The sequence below is a fragment of the Engystomops pustulosus genome, chromosome 9 (assembly GCF_040894005.1).
Source record: "Engystomops pustulosus chromosome 9, aEngPut4.maternal, whole genome shotgun sequence".
Lineage (NCBI taxonomy): Eukaryota > Metazoa > Chordata > Amphibia > Anura > Leptodactylidae > Engystomops > Engystomops pustulosus.
Genome location: NC_092419.1, coordinates 67,284,417 through 67,293,965, shown reverse-complemented (window position 1 = coordinate 67,293,965; position 9,549 = coordinate 67,284,417). Strand labels below are relative to the sequence as shown.

Below are 9,549 nucleotides of genomic sequence, written 5' to 3'. Positions count from 1 at the left end.
TGTCAACAGCCATTCTAAGCTGAATGTGCCTGTTCTCGTCAGATCGCAGCAGCAATGCAGCTTAAGGCTTGGCAAGTACCAGCATGGGAGACTGGCTGGGAATACCAAGTTCCGTTGACCTTTTTGAACCTGAAAATTGTGTTAGTTTCTCTATGAGATAGTAAAAGAAGGTTCAAACTGAACAGCTGCTGTCAACGGCCATTCTAAGCTGAATGTGCCTGCTCTCGTCAGATCGCAGCAGCAATGCAGCTTAAGGCTTGGCAAGTACCAGCATGGGAGACTGGCTGGGAATCCCAAGTTCCGTTGACCTTTTTGAACCTGAAAATTGTGTTAGTTTCTCTATGAGATAGTAAAAAAAGGTTCAAATTGAACAGCTGCTGTCAACGGCCATTCTAAGCTGAATGTGCCTGCTCTCATCAGATCGCAGCAGCAATGCAGCTTAAGGCTTGGCAAGTACCAGCATGGGAGACTGGCTGGGAATCCCAAGTTCCGTTGACCTTTTTGAACCTGAAAATTGTGTTAGTTTCTCTATGAGATAGTAAAAGAAGGTTCAAATTGAACAGCTGCTGTCAACGGCCATTCTAAGCTGAATGTGCCTGCTCTCGTCAGATCGCAGCAGCTTAAGGCTTGGCAAGTACCAGCATGGGAGACTGGCTGGGAATCCCAAGTTCCGTTGACCTTTTTGAACCTGAAAATTGTGTTAGTTTCTCTATGAGATAGTAAAAGAAGGTTCAAATTGAACAGCTGCTGTCAACGGCCATTCTAAGCTGAATGTGCCTGCTCTCGTCAGATCGCAGCAGCAATGCAGCTTAAGACTTGGCAAGTACCAGCATGGGAGACTGGCTGGGAATCCCAAGTTCCGTTGACCTTTTTGAACCTGAAAATTGTGTTAGTTTCTCTATGAGATAGTAAAAGAAGGTTCAAACTGAACCGCTGCTGTCAACGGCCATTCTAAGCTGAATGTGCCTGCTCTCGTCAGATCGCAGCAGCAATGCAGCTTAAGGCTTGGCAAGTACCAGCATGGGAGACTGCCTGGGAATCCCAAGTTCCGTTGACCTTTTAGAACCTGAAAATTGTGTTTGTTTCTCTATGAGATAGTAAAAGAAGGTTCAAATTGAACAGCTGCTGTCAACGGCCATTCTAAGCTGAATGTGCCTGCTTTCATCTGTTCACAGCAGCTTAAGGCTTGGCAAGAACCAGCATGGGAGACTGGCTGGGAATCCCAAGTTCCGTTGACCTTTTTGTACCTGAAAATTGTGTTAGTTTCTCTATGAGATAGTAAAAGAAGGTTCAAATTGAACAGCTGCTGTCAACGGCCATTCTAAGCTGAATGTGCCTGCTCTCATCAGATCGCAGCAGCAATGCAGCTTAAGGCTTGGCAAGTACCAGCATGGGAGACTGGCTGGGAATCCCAAGTTCCGTTGACCTTTTTGAACCTGAAAATTGTGTTAGTTTCTCTATGAGATAGTAAAAGAAGGTTCAAATTGAACAGCTGCTGTCAACGGCCATTCTAAGCTGAATGTGCCTGCTCTCGTCAGATGGCAGCAGCAATGCAGCTTAAGGCTTGGCAAGTACCAGCAGGGGAGACTGGCTGGGAATCCCAAGTTCTGTTGACCTTTTTGAACCTGAAAATTGTGTTAGTTTCTCTATGAGATAGTAAAAGAAGGTTCAAATTGAACAGCTGCTGTCAACGGCCATTCTAAGCTGAATGTGCCTGCTCTCGTCAGATCGCAGCAGCAATGCAGCTTAAGGCTTGGCAAGTACCAGCATGGGAGACTGGCTGGGAATCCCAAGTTCTGTTGACTTTTTTGAACCTGAAAATTGTGTTAGTTTCTCTATGAGATAGTAAAAGAAGGTTCAAATTGAACAGCTGCTGTCAACGGCCATTCTAAGCTGAATGTGCGTGCTCTCGTCAGTTCGCAGCAGCTTAAGGCTTGGCAAGTACCAGCATGGGAGACTGGCTGGAAATCCCAAGTTCTGTTGACCTTTTTGAACCTGAAAATTGTGTTAGTTTTTCTATGAGATAGTAAAAGAAAGTTCAAATTGAACAGCTGCTGTCAACGGCCATTCTAAGCTGAATGTGCCTGCTCTCGTCAGATCGCAGCAGCAATGCAGCTTAAGGCTTGGCAAGTACCAGCATGGGAGACTGGCTGGGAGTCCCAAGTTCCGTTGACCTTTTTGAACCTGAAAATTGTTAGTTTCTCTGTCAAAGATGGTAAAAGAAGGTTCAAATTGAACAGCTGCTGTCAACGGCCATTCTAAGCTGAATGTGCCTGCTCTCGTCAGATCGCAGCAGCAATGCAGCTTAAGGCTTGGCAAGTACCAGCATGGGAGACTGGCTGGGAATCCCAAGTTCCGTTGACCTTTTTGAACCTGAAAATTGTGTTAGTTTCTCTATGAGATAGTAAAAGAAGGTTCAAATTGAACAGCTGCTGTCAACGGCCATTCTAAGCTGAATGTGCGTGCTCTCGTCAGATCGCAGCAGCAATGCAGCTTAAGGCTTGGCAAGTACCAGCATGGGAGACTGGCTGGGAATCCCAAGTTCCGTTGACCTTTTTGAACCTGAAAATTGTGTTAGTTTCTCTATGAGATAGTAAAAGAAGGTTCAAACTGAACAGCTGCTGTCAACGGCCATTCTAAGCTGAATGTGCCTGCTCTCGTCAGATCGCAGCAGCAATGCAGCTTAAGCCTTGGCAAGTACCAGCATGGGAGACTGGCTGGGAATCCCAAGTTCCGTTGACCTTTTTGAACCTGAAAATTGTGTTAGTTTCTCTATGAGATAGTAAAAGAAGGTTCAAATTGAACAGCTGCTGTCAACGGCCATTGTAAGCTGAATGTGCCTGCTCTCGTCAGATCGCAGCAGCAATGCAGCTTAAGGCTTGGCAAGTACCAGCATGGGAGACTGGCTGGGAATCCCAAGTTCCGTTGACCTTTTTGAACCTGAAAATTGTGTTAGTTTCTCTATGAGATAGTAAAAGAAGGTTCAAACTGAACAGCTGCTGTCAACGGCCATTCTAAGCTGAATGTGCCTGCTCTCGTCAGATCGCAGCAGCAATGCAGCTTAAGCCTTGGCAAGTACCAGCATGGGAGACTGGCTGGGAATCCCAAGTTCCGTTGACCTTTTTGAACCTGAAAATTGTGTTAGTTTCTCTATGAGATAGTAAAAGAAGGTTCAAATTGAACAGCTGCTGTCAACGGCCATTGTAAGCTGAATGTGCCTGCTCTCGTCAGATCGCAGCAGCAATGCAGCTTAAGGCTTGGCAAGTACCAGCATGGGAGACTGGCTGGGAATCCCAAGTTCCGTTGACCTTTTTGAACCTGAAAATTGTTAGTTTCTCTGTCAAAGATGGTAAAAGAAGGTTCAAATTGAACAGCTGCTGTCAATGGCCATTCTAAGCTGAATGTGCCTGCTCTCGTCAGATCGCAGCAGCAATGCAGCTTAAGGCTTGGCAAGTACCAGCATGGGAGACTGGCTGGGAATCCCAAGTTCCGTTGACCTTTTTGAACCTGAAAATTGTGTTAGTTTCTCTATGAGATAGTAAAAGAAGGTTCAAATTGAACAGCTGCTGTCAACGGCCATTCTAAGCTGAATGTGCCTGCTCTCATCAAATCGCAGCAGCAATGCAGTTTAAGGCTTGGCAAGTACCAGCATGGGAGACTGGCTGGGAATCCCAAGTTCCGTTGACCTTTTTGAACCTGAAAATTGTGTTAGTTTCTCTATGAGATAGTAAAAGAAGGTTCAAATTGAACAGCTGCTGTCAACGGTCATTCTAAGCTGAATGTGCCTGCTCTCGTCAGATCGCAGCAGCAATACAGCTTAAGGCTTGGCAAGTACCAGCATGGGAGACTGGCTGGGAATCCCAAGTTCCGTTGACCTTTTTGAACCTGAAAATTGTTAGTTTCACTGTCAAAGATGGTAAAAGAAGGTTCAAATTGAACAGCTGCTGTCAACAGCCATTCTAAGCTGAATGTGCCTGCTCTCGTCAGATCGCAGCAGCAATGCAGCTTAAGGCTTGGCAAGTACCAGCATGGGAGACTGGCTGGGAATACCAAGTTCCGTTGACCTTTTTGAACCTGAAAATTGTGTTAGTTTCTCTATGAGATAGTAAAAGAAGGTTCAAACTGAACAGCTGCTGTCAACGGCCATTCTAAGCTGAATGTGCCTGCTCTCGTCAGATCGCAGCAGCAATGCAGCTTAAGGCTTGGCAAGTACCAGCATGGGAGACTGGCTGGGAATCCCAAGTTCCGTTGACCTTTTTGAACCTGAAAATTGTGTTAGTTTCTCTATGAGATAGTAAAAAAAGGTTCAAATTGAACAGCTGCTGTCAACGGCCATTCTAAGCTGAATGTGCCTGCTCTCATCAGATCGCAGCAGCAATGCAGCTTAAGGCTTGGCAAGTACCAGCATGGGAGACTGGCTGGGAATCCCAAGTTCCGTTGACCTTTTTGAACCTGAAAATTGTGTTAGTTTCTCTATGAGATAGTAAAAGAAGGTTCAAATTGAACAGCTGCTGTCAACGGCCATTCTAAGCTGAATGTGCCTGCTCTCGTCAGATCGCAGCAGCTTAAGGCTTGGCAAGTACCAGCATGGGAGACTGGCTGGGAATCCCAAGTTCCGTTGACCTTTTTGTACCTGAAAATTGTGTTAGTTTCTCTATGAGATAGTAAAAGAAGGTTCAAATTGAACAGCTGCTGTCAACGGCCATTCTAAGCTGAATGTGCCTGCTCTCATCAGATCGCAGCAGCAATGCAGCTTAAGGCTTGGCAAGTACCAGCATGGGAGACTGGCTGGGAATCCCAAGTTCCGTTGACCTTTTTGAACCTGAAAATTGTGTTAGTTTCTCTATGAGATAGTAAAAGAAGGTTCAAATTGAACAGCTGCTGTCAACGGCCATTCTAAGCTGAATGTGCCTGCTCTCGTCAGATGGCAGCAGCAATGCAGCTTAAGGCTTGGCAAGTACCAGCAGGGGAGACTGGCTGGGAATCCCAAGTTCTGTTGACCTTTTTGAACCTGAAAATTGTGTTAGTTTCTCTATGAGATAGTAAAAGAAGGTTCAAATTGAACAGCTGCTGTCAACGGCCATTCTAAGCTGAATGTGCCTGCTCTCGTCAGATCGCAGCAGCAATGCAGCTTAAGGCTTGGCAAGTACCAGCATGGGAGACTGGCTGGGAATCCCAAGTTCTGTTGACTTTTTTGAACCTGAAAATTGTGTTAGTTTCTCTATGAGATAGTAAAAGAAGGTTCAAATTGAACAGCTGCTGTCAACGGCCATTCTAAGCTGAATGTGCGTGCTCTCGTCAGTTCGCAGCAGCTTAAGGCTTGGCAAGTACCAGCATGGGAGACTGGCTGGAAATCCCAAGTTCTGTTGACCTTTTTGAACCTGAAAATTGTGTTAGTTTTTCTATGAGATAGTAAAAGAAAGTTCAAATTGAACAGCTGCTGTCAACGGCCATTCTAAGCTGAATGTGCCTGCTCTCGTCAGATCGCAGCAGCAATGCAGCTTAAGGCTTGGCAAGTACCAGCATGGGAGACTGGCTGGGAGTCCCAAGTTCCGTTGACCTTTTTGAACCTGAAAATTGTTAGTTTCTCTGTCAAAGATGGTAAAAGAAGGTTCAAATTGAACAGCTGCTGTCAACGGCCATTCTAAGCTGAATGTGCCTGCTCTCGTCAGATCGCAGCAGCAATGCAGCTTAAGGCTTGGCAAGTACCAGCATGGGAGACTGGCTGGGAATCCCAAGTTCCGTTGACCTTTTTGAACCTGAAAATTGTGTTAGTTTCTCTATGAGATAGTAAAAGAAGGTTCAAATTGAACAGCTGCTGTCAACGGCCATTCTAAGCTGAATGTGCGTGCTCTCGTCAGATCGCAGCAGCAATGCAGCTTAAGGCTTGGCAAGTACCAGCATGGGAGACTGGCTGGGAATCCCAAGTTCCGTTGACCTTTTTGAACCTGAAAATTGTGTTAGTTTCTCTATGAGATAGTAAAAGAAGGTTCAAACTGAACAGCTGCTGTCAACGGCCATTCTAAGCTGAATGTGCCTGCTCTCGTCAGATCGCAGCAGCAATGCAGCTTAAGCCTTGGCAAGTACCAGCATGGGAGACTGGCTGGGAATCCCAAGTTCCGTTGACCTTTTTGAACCTGAAAATTGTGTTAGTTTCTCTATGAGATAGTAAAAGAAGGTTCAAATTGAACAGCTGCTGTCAACGGCCATTGTAAGCTGAATGTGCCTGCTCTCGTCAGATCGCAGCAGCAATGCAGCTTAAGGCTTGGCAAGTACCAGCATGGGAGACTGGCTGGGAATCCCAAGTTCCGTTGACCTTTTTGAACCTGAAAATTGTTAGTTTCTCTGTCAAAGATGGTAAAAGAAGGTTCAAATTGAACAGCTGCTGTCAACGGCCATTCTAAGCTGAATGTGCCTGCTCTCGTCAGATCGCAGCAGCAATGCAGCTTAAGGCTTGGCAAGTACCAGCATGGGAGACTGGCTGGGAATCCCAAGTTCCGTTGACCTTTTTGAACCTGAAAATTGTGTTAGTTTCTCTATGAGATAGTAAAAGAAGGTTCAAATTGAACAGCTGCTGTCAACGGCCATTCTAAGCTGAATGTGCCTGCTCTCATCAAATCGCAGCAGCAATGCAGTTTAAGGCTTGGCAAGTACCAGCATGGGAGACTGGCTGGGAATCCCAAGTTCCGTTGACCTTTTTGAACCTGAAAATTGTGTTAGTTTCTCTATGAGATAGTAAAAGAAGGTTCAAATTGAACAGCTGCTGTCAACGGTCATTCTAAGCTGAATGTGCCTGCTCTCGTCAGATCGCAGCAGCAATACAGCTTAAGGCTTGGCAAGTACCAGCATGGGAGACTGGCTGGGAATCCCAAGTTCCGTTGACCTTTTTGAACCTGAAAATTGTTAGTTTCACTGTCAAAGATGGTAAAAGAAGGTTCAAATTGAACAGCTGCTGTCAACAGCCATTCTAAGCTGAATGTGCCTGCTCTCGTCAGATCGCAGCAGCAATGCAGCTTAAGGCTTGGCAAGTACCAGCATGGGAGACTGGCTGGGAATACCAAGTTCCGTTGACCTTTTTGAACCTGAAAATTGTGTTAGTTTCTCTATGAGATAGTAAAAGAAGGTTCAAACTGAACAGCTGCTGTCAACGGCCATTCTAAGCTGAATGTGCCTGCTCTCGTCAGATCGCAGCAGCAATGCAGCTTAAGGCTTGGCAAGTACCAGCATGGGAGACTGGCTGGGAATCCCAAGTTCCGTTGACCTTTTTGAACCTGAAAATTGTGTTAGTTTCTCTATGAGATAGTAAAAAAAGGTTCAAATTGAACAGCTGCTGTCAACGGCCATTCTAAGCTGAATGTGCCTGCTCTCATCAGATCGCAGCAGCAATGCAGCTTAAGGCTTGGCAAGTACCAGCATGGGAGACTGGCTGGGAATACCAAGTTCCGTTGACCTTTTTGAACCTGAAAATTGTGTTAGTTTCTCTATGAGATAGTAAAAGAAGGTTCAAATTGAACAGCTGCTGTCAACGGCCATTCTAAGCTGAATGTGCCTGCTCTCGTCAGATCGCAGCAGCTTAAGGCTTGGCAAGTACCAGCATGGGAGACTGGCTGGGAATCCCAAGTTCCGTTGACCTTTTTGAACCTGAAAATTGTGTTAGTTTCTCTATGAGATAGTAAAAGAAGGTTCAAATTGAACAGCTGCTGTCAACGGCCATTCTAAGCTGAATGTGCCTGCTCTCGTCAGATCGCAGCAGCAATGCAGCTTAAGACTTGGCAAGTACCAGCATGGGAGACTGGCTGGGAATCCCAAGTTCCGTTGACCTTTTTGAACCTGAAAATTGTGTTAGTTTCTCTATGAGATAGTAAAAGAAGGTTCAAACTGAACCGCTGCTGTCAACGGCCATTCTAAGCTGAATGTGCCTGCTCTCGTCAGATCGCAGCAGCAATGCAGCTTAAGGCTTGGCAAGTACCAGCATGGGAGACTGCCTGGGAATCCCAAGTTCCGTTGACCTTTTAGAACCTGAAAATTGTGTTAGTTTCTCTATGAGATAGTAAAAGAAGGTTCAAATTGAACAGCTGCTGTCAACGGCCATTCTAAGCTGAATGTGCCTGCTTTCATCAGTTCACAGCAGCTTAAGGCTTGGCAAGAACCAGCATGGGAGACTGGCTGGGAATCCCAAGTTCCGTTGACCTTTTTGTACCTGAAAATTGTGTTAGTTTCTCTATGAGATAGTAAAAGAAGGTTCAAATTGAACAGCTGCTGTCAACGGCCATTCTAAGCTGAATGTGCCTGCTCTCATCAGATCGCAGCAGCAATGCAGCTTAAGGCTTGGCAAGTACCAGCATGGGAGACTGGCTGGGAATCCCAAGTTCCGTTGACCTTTTTGAACCTGAAAATTGTGTTAGTTTCTCTATGAGATAGTAAAAGAAGGTTCAAATTGAACAGCTGCTGTCAACGGCCATTCTAAGCTGAATGTGCCTGCTCTCGTCAGATGGCAGCAGCAATGCAGCTTAAGGCTTGGCAAGTACCAGCATGGGAGACTGGCTGGGAATCCCAAGTTCTGTTGACCTTTTTGAACCTGAAAATTGTGTTAGTTTCTCTATGAGATAGTAAAAGAAGGTTCAAATTGAACAGCTGCTGTCAACGGCCATTCTAAGCTGAATGTGCGTGCTCTCGTCAGTTCGCAGCAGCTTAAGGCTTGGCAAGTACCAGCATGGGAGACTGGCTGGAAATCCCAAGTTCTGTTGACCTTTTTGAACCTGAAAATTGTGTTAGTTTTTCTATGAGATAGTAAAAGAAAGTTCAAATTGAACAGCTGCTGTCAACGGCCATTCTAAGCTGAATGTGCCTGCTCTCGTCAGATCGCAGCAGCAATGCAGCTTAAGGCTTGGCAAGTACCAGCATGGGAGACTGGCTGGGAGTCCCAAGTTCCGTTGACCTTTTTGAACCTGAAAATTGTTAGTTTCTCTGTCAAAGATGGTAAAAGAAGGTTCAAATTGAACAGCTGCTGTCAACGGCCATTCTAAGCTGAATGTGCCTGCTCTCGTCAGATCGCAGCAGCAATGCAGCTTAAGGCTTGGCAAGTACCAGCATGGGAGACTGGCTGGGAATCCCAAGTTCCGTTGACCTTTTTGAACCTGAAAATTGTGTTAGTTTCTCTATGAGATAGTAAAAGAAGGTTCAAATTGAACAGCTGCTGTCAACGGCCATTCTAAGCTGAATGTGCGTGCTCTCGTCAGATCGCAGCAGCAATGCAGCTTAAGGCTTGGCAAGTACCAGCATGGGAGACTGGCTGGGAATCCCAAGTTCCGTTGACCTTTTTGAACCTGAAAATTGTGTTAGTTTCTCTATGAGATAGTAAAAGAAGGTTCAAACTGAACAGCTGCTGTCAACGGCCATTCTAAGCTGAATGTGCCTGCTCTCGTCAGATCGCAGCAGCAATGCAGCTTAAGCCTTGGCAAGTACCAGCATGGGAGACTGGCTGGGAATCCCAAGTTCCGTTGACCTTTTTGAACCTGAAAATTGTGTTAGTTTCTCTATGAGATAGTA

At 45.7% G+C, this 9,549-nt stretch overlaps 41 pseudogenes; all 41 read left to right on the top strand.

Moving 5' to 3' along the window:
- The first annotated feature begins 1 nt into the window (after position 1).
- On the top strand, positions 2-120 carry LOC140092446 (5S ribosomal RNA; annotated as a pseudogene).
- A 70-nt stretch (positions 121-190) lies between these two features.
- On the top strand, positions 191-309 carry LOC140099861 (5S ribosomal RNA; annotated as a pseudogene).
- Positions 310-379: 70 nt separating this feature from the next.
- On the top strand, positions 380-498 carry LOC140100919 (5S ribosomal RNA; annotated as a pseudogene).
- A 251-nt stretch (positions 499-749) lies between these two features.
- On the top strand, positions 750-868 carry LOC140084048 (5S ribosomal RNA; annotated as a pseudogene).
- A 70-nt stretch (positions 869-938) lies between these two features.
- On the top strand, positions 939-1,057 carry LOC140097938 (5S ribosomal RNA; annotated as a pseudogene).
- A 251-nt stretch (positions 1,058-1,308) lies between these two features.
- LOC140100907 (5S ribosomal RNA) lies at positions 1,309-1,427 on the top strand (annotated as a pseudogene).
- Positions 1,428-1,686: 259 nt separating this feature from the next.
- Positions 1,687-1,805, top strand: LOC140082105 (5S ribosomal RNA; annotated as a pseudogene).
- A 251-nt stretch (positions 1,806-2,056) lies between these two features.
- LOC140082393 (5S ribosomal RNA) lies at positions 2,057-2,175 on the top strand (annotated as a pseudogene).
- Positions 2,176-2,245: 70 nt separating this feature from the next.
- Positions 2,246-2,364, top strand: LOC140099860 (5S ribosomal RNA; annotated as a pseudogene).
- A 70-nt stretch (positions 2,365-2,434) lies between these two features.
- On the top strand, positions 2,435-2,553 carry LOC140087354 (5S ribosomal RNA; annotated as a pseudogene).
- Positions 2,554-2,623: 70 nt separating this feature from the next.
- On the top strand, positions 2,624-2,742 carry LOC140090559 (5S ribosomal RNA; annotated as a pseudogene).
- Positions 2,743-2,812: 70 nt separating this feature from the next.
- LOC140092038 (5S ribosomal RNA) lies at positions 2,813-2,931 on the top strand (annotated as a pseudogene).
- A 70-nt stretch (positions 2,932-3,001) lies between these two features.
- Positions 3,002-3,120, top strand: LOC140090557 (5S ribosomal RNA; annotated as a pseudogene).
- Positions 3,121-3,190: 70 nt separating this feature from the next.
- On the top strand, positions 3,191-3,309 carry LOC140092037 (5S ribosomal RNA; annotated as a pseudogene).
- A 70-nt stretch (positions 3,310-3,379) lies between these two features.
- On the top strand, positions 3,380-3,498 carry LOC140082837 (5S ribosomal RNA; annotated as a pseudogene).
- A 70-nt stretch (positions 3,499-3,568) lies between these two features.
- On the top strand, positions 3,569-3,687 carry LOC140093154 (5S ribosomal RNA; annotated as a pseudogene).
- A 70-nt stretch (positions 3,688-3,757) lies between these two features.
- On the top strand, positions 3,758-3,876 carry LOC140078658 (5S ribosomal RNA; annotated as a pseudogene).
- A 70-nt stretch (positions 3,877-3,946) lies between these two features.
- LOC140087267 (5S ribosomal RNA) lies at positions 3,947-4,065 on the top strand (annotated as a pseudogene).
- A 70-nt stretch (positions 4,066-4,135) lies between these two features.
- Positions 4,136-4,254, top strand: LOC140099858 (5S ribosomal RNA; annotated as a pseudogene).
- Positions 4,255-4,324: 70 nt separating this feature from the next.
- On the top strand, positions 4,325-4,443 carry LOC140100894 (5S ribosomal RNA; annotated as a pseudogene).
- Positions 4,444-4,694: 251 nt separating this feature from the next.
- On the top strand, positions 4,695-4,813 carry LOC140100882 (5S ribosomal RNA; annotated as a pseudogene).
- A 259-nt stretch (positions 4,814-5,072) lies between these two features.
- Positions 5,073-5,191, top strand: LOC140082104 (5S ribosomal RNA; annotated as a pseudogene).
- A 251-nt stretch (positions 5,192-5,442) lies between these two features.
- LOC140082392 (5S ribosomal RNA) lies at positions 5,443-5,561 on the top strand (annotated as a pseudogene).
- A 70-nt stretch (positions 5,562-5,631) lies between these two features.
- On the top strand, positions 5,632-5,750 carry LOC140099857 (5S ribosomal RNA; annotated as a pseudogene).
- Positions 5,751-5,820: 70 nt separating this feature from the next.
- Positions 5,821-5,939, top strand: LOC140087353 (5S ribosomal RNA; annotated as a pseudogene).
- Positions 5,940-6,009: 70 nt separating this feature from the next.
- LOC140090555 (5S ribosomal RNA) lies at positions 6,010-6,128 on the top strand (annotated as a pseudogene).
- A 70-nt stretch (positions 6,129-6,198) lies between these two features.
- Positions 6,199-6,317, top strand: LOC140092036 (5S ribosomal RNA; annotated as a pseudogene).
- Positions 6,318-6,387: 70 nt separating this feature from the next.
- LOC140099856 (5S ribosomal RNA) lies at positions 6,388-6,506 on the top strand (annotated as a pseudogene).
- A 70-nt stretch (positions 6,507-6,576) lies between these two features.
- LOC140093153 (5S ribosomal RNA) lies at positions 6,577-6,695 on the top strand (annotated as a pseudogene).
- Positions 6,696-6,765: 70 nt separating this feature from the next.
- Positions 6,766-6,884, top strand: LOC140078657 (5S ribosomal RNA; annotated as a pseudogene).
- A 70-nt stretch (positions 6,885-6,954) lies between these two features.
- LOC140087266 (5S ribosomal RNA) lies at positions 6,955-7,073 on the top strand (annotated as a pseudogene).
- A 70-nt stretch (positions 7,074-7,143) lies between these two features.
- LOC140099855 (5S ribosomal RNA) lies at positions 7,144-7,262 on the top strand (annotated as a pseudogene).
- Positions 7,263-7,332: 70 nt separating this feature from the next.
- On the top strand, positions 7,333-7,451 carry LOC140081641 (5S ribosomal RNA; annotated as a pseudogene).
- A 251-nt stretch (positions 7,452-7,702) lies between these two features.
- On the top strand, positions 7,703-7,821 carry LOC140084047 (5S ribosomal RNA; annotated as a pseudogene).
- Positions 7,822-7,891: 70 nt separating this feature from the next.
- LOC140096706 (5S ribosomal RNA) lies at positions 7,892-8,010 on the top strand (annotated as a pseudogene).
- A 251-nt stretch (positions 8,011-8,261) lies between these two features.
- On the top strand, positions 8,262-8,380 carry LOC140100869 (5S ribosomal RNA; annotated as a pseudogene).
- A 70-nt stretch (positions 8,381-8,450) lies between these two features.
- On the top strand, positions 8,451-8,569 carry LOC140094040 (5S ribosomal RNA; annotated as a pseudogene).
- A 251-nt stretch (positions 8,570-8,820) lies between these two features.
- On the top strand, positions 8,821-8,939 carry LOC140082391 (5S ribosomal RNA; annotated as a pseudogene).
- Positions 8,940-9,009: 70 nt separating this feature from the next.
- On the top strand, positions 9,010-9,128 carry LOC140099854 (5S ribosomal RNA; annotated as a pseudogene).
- Positions 9,129-9,198: 70 nt separating this feature from the next.
- Positions 9,199-9,317, top strand: LOC140087352 (5S ribosomal RNA; annotated as a pseudogene).
- Positions 9,318-9,387: 70 nt separating this feature from the next.
- On the top strand, positions 9,388-9,506 carry LOC140090554 (5S ribosomal RNA; annotated as a pseudogene).
- Positions 9,507-9,549: the final 43 nt, after the last annotated feature.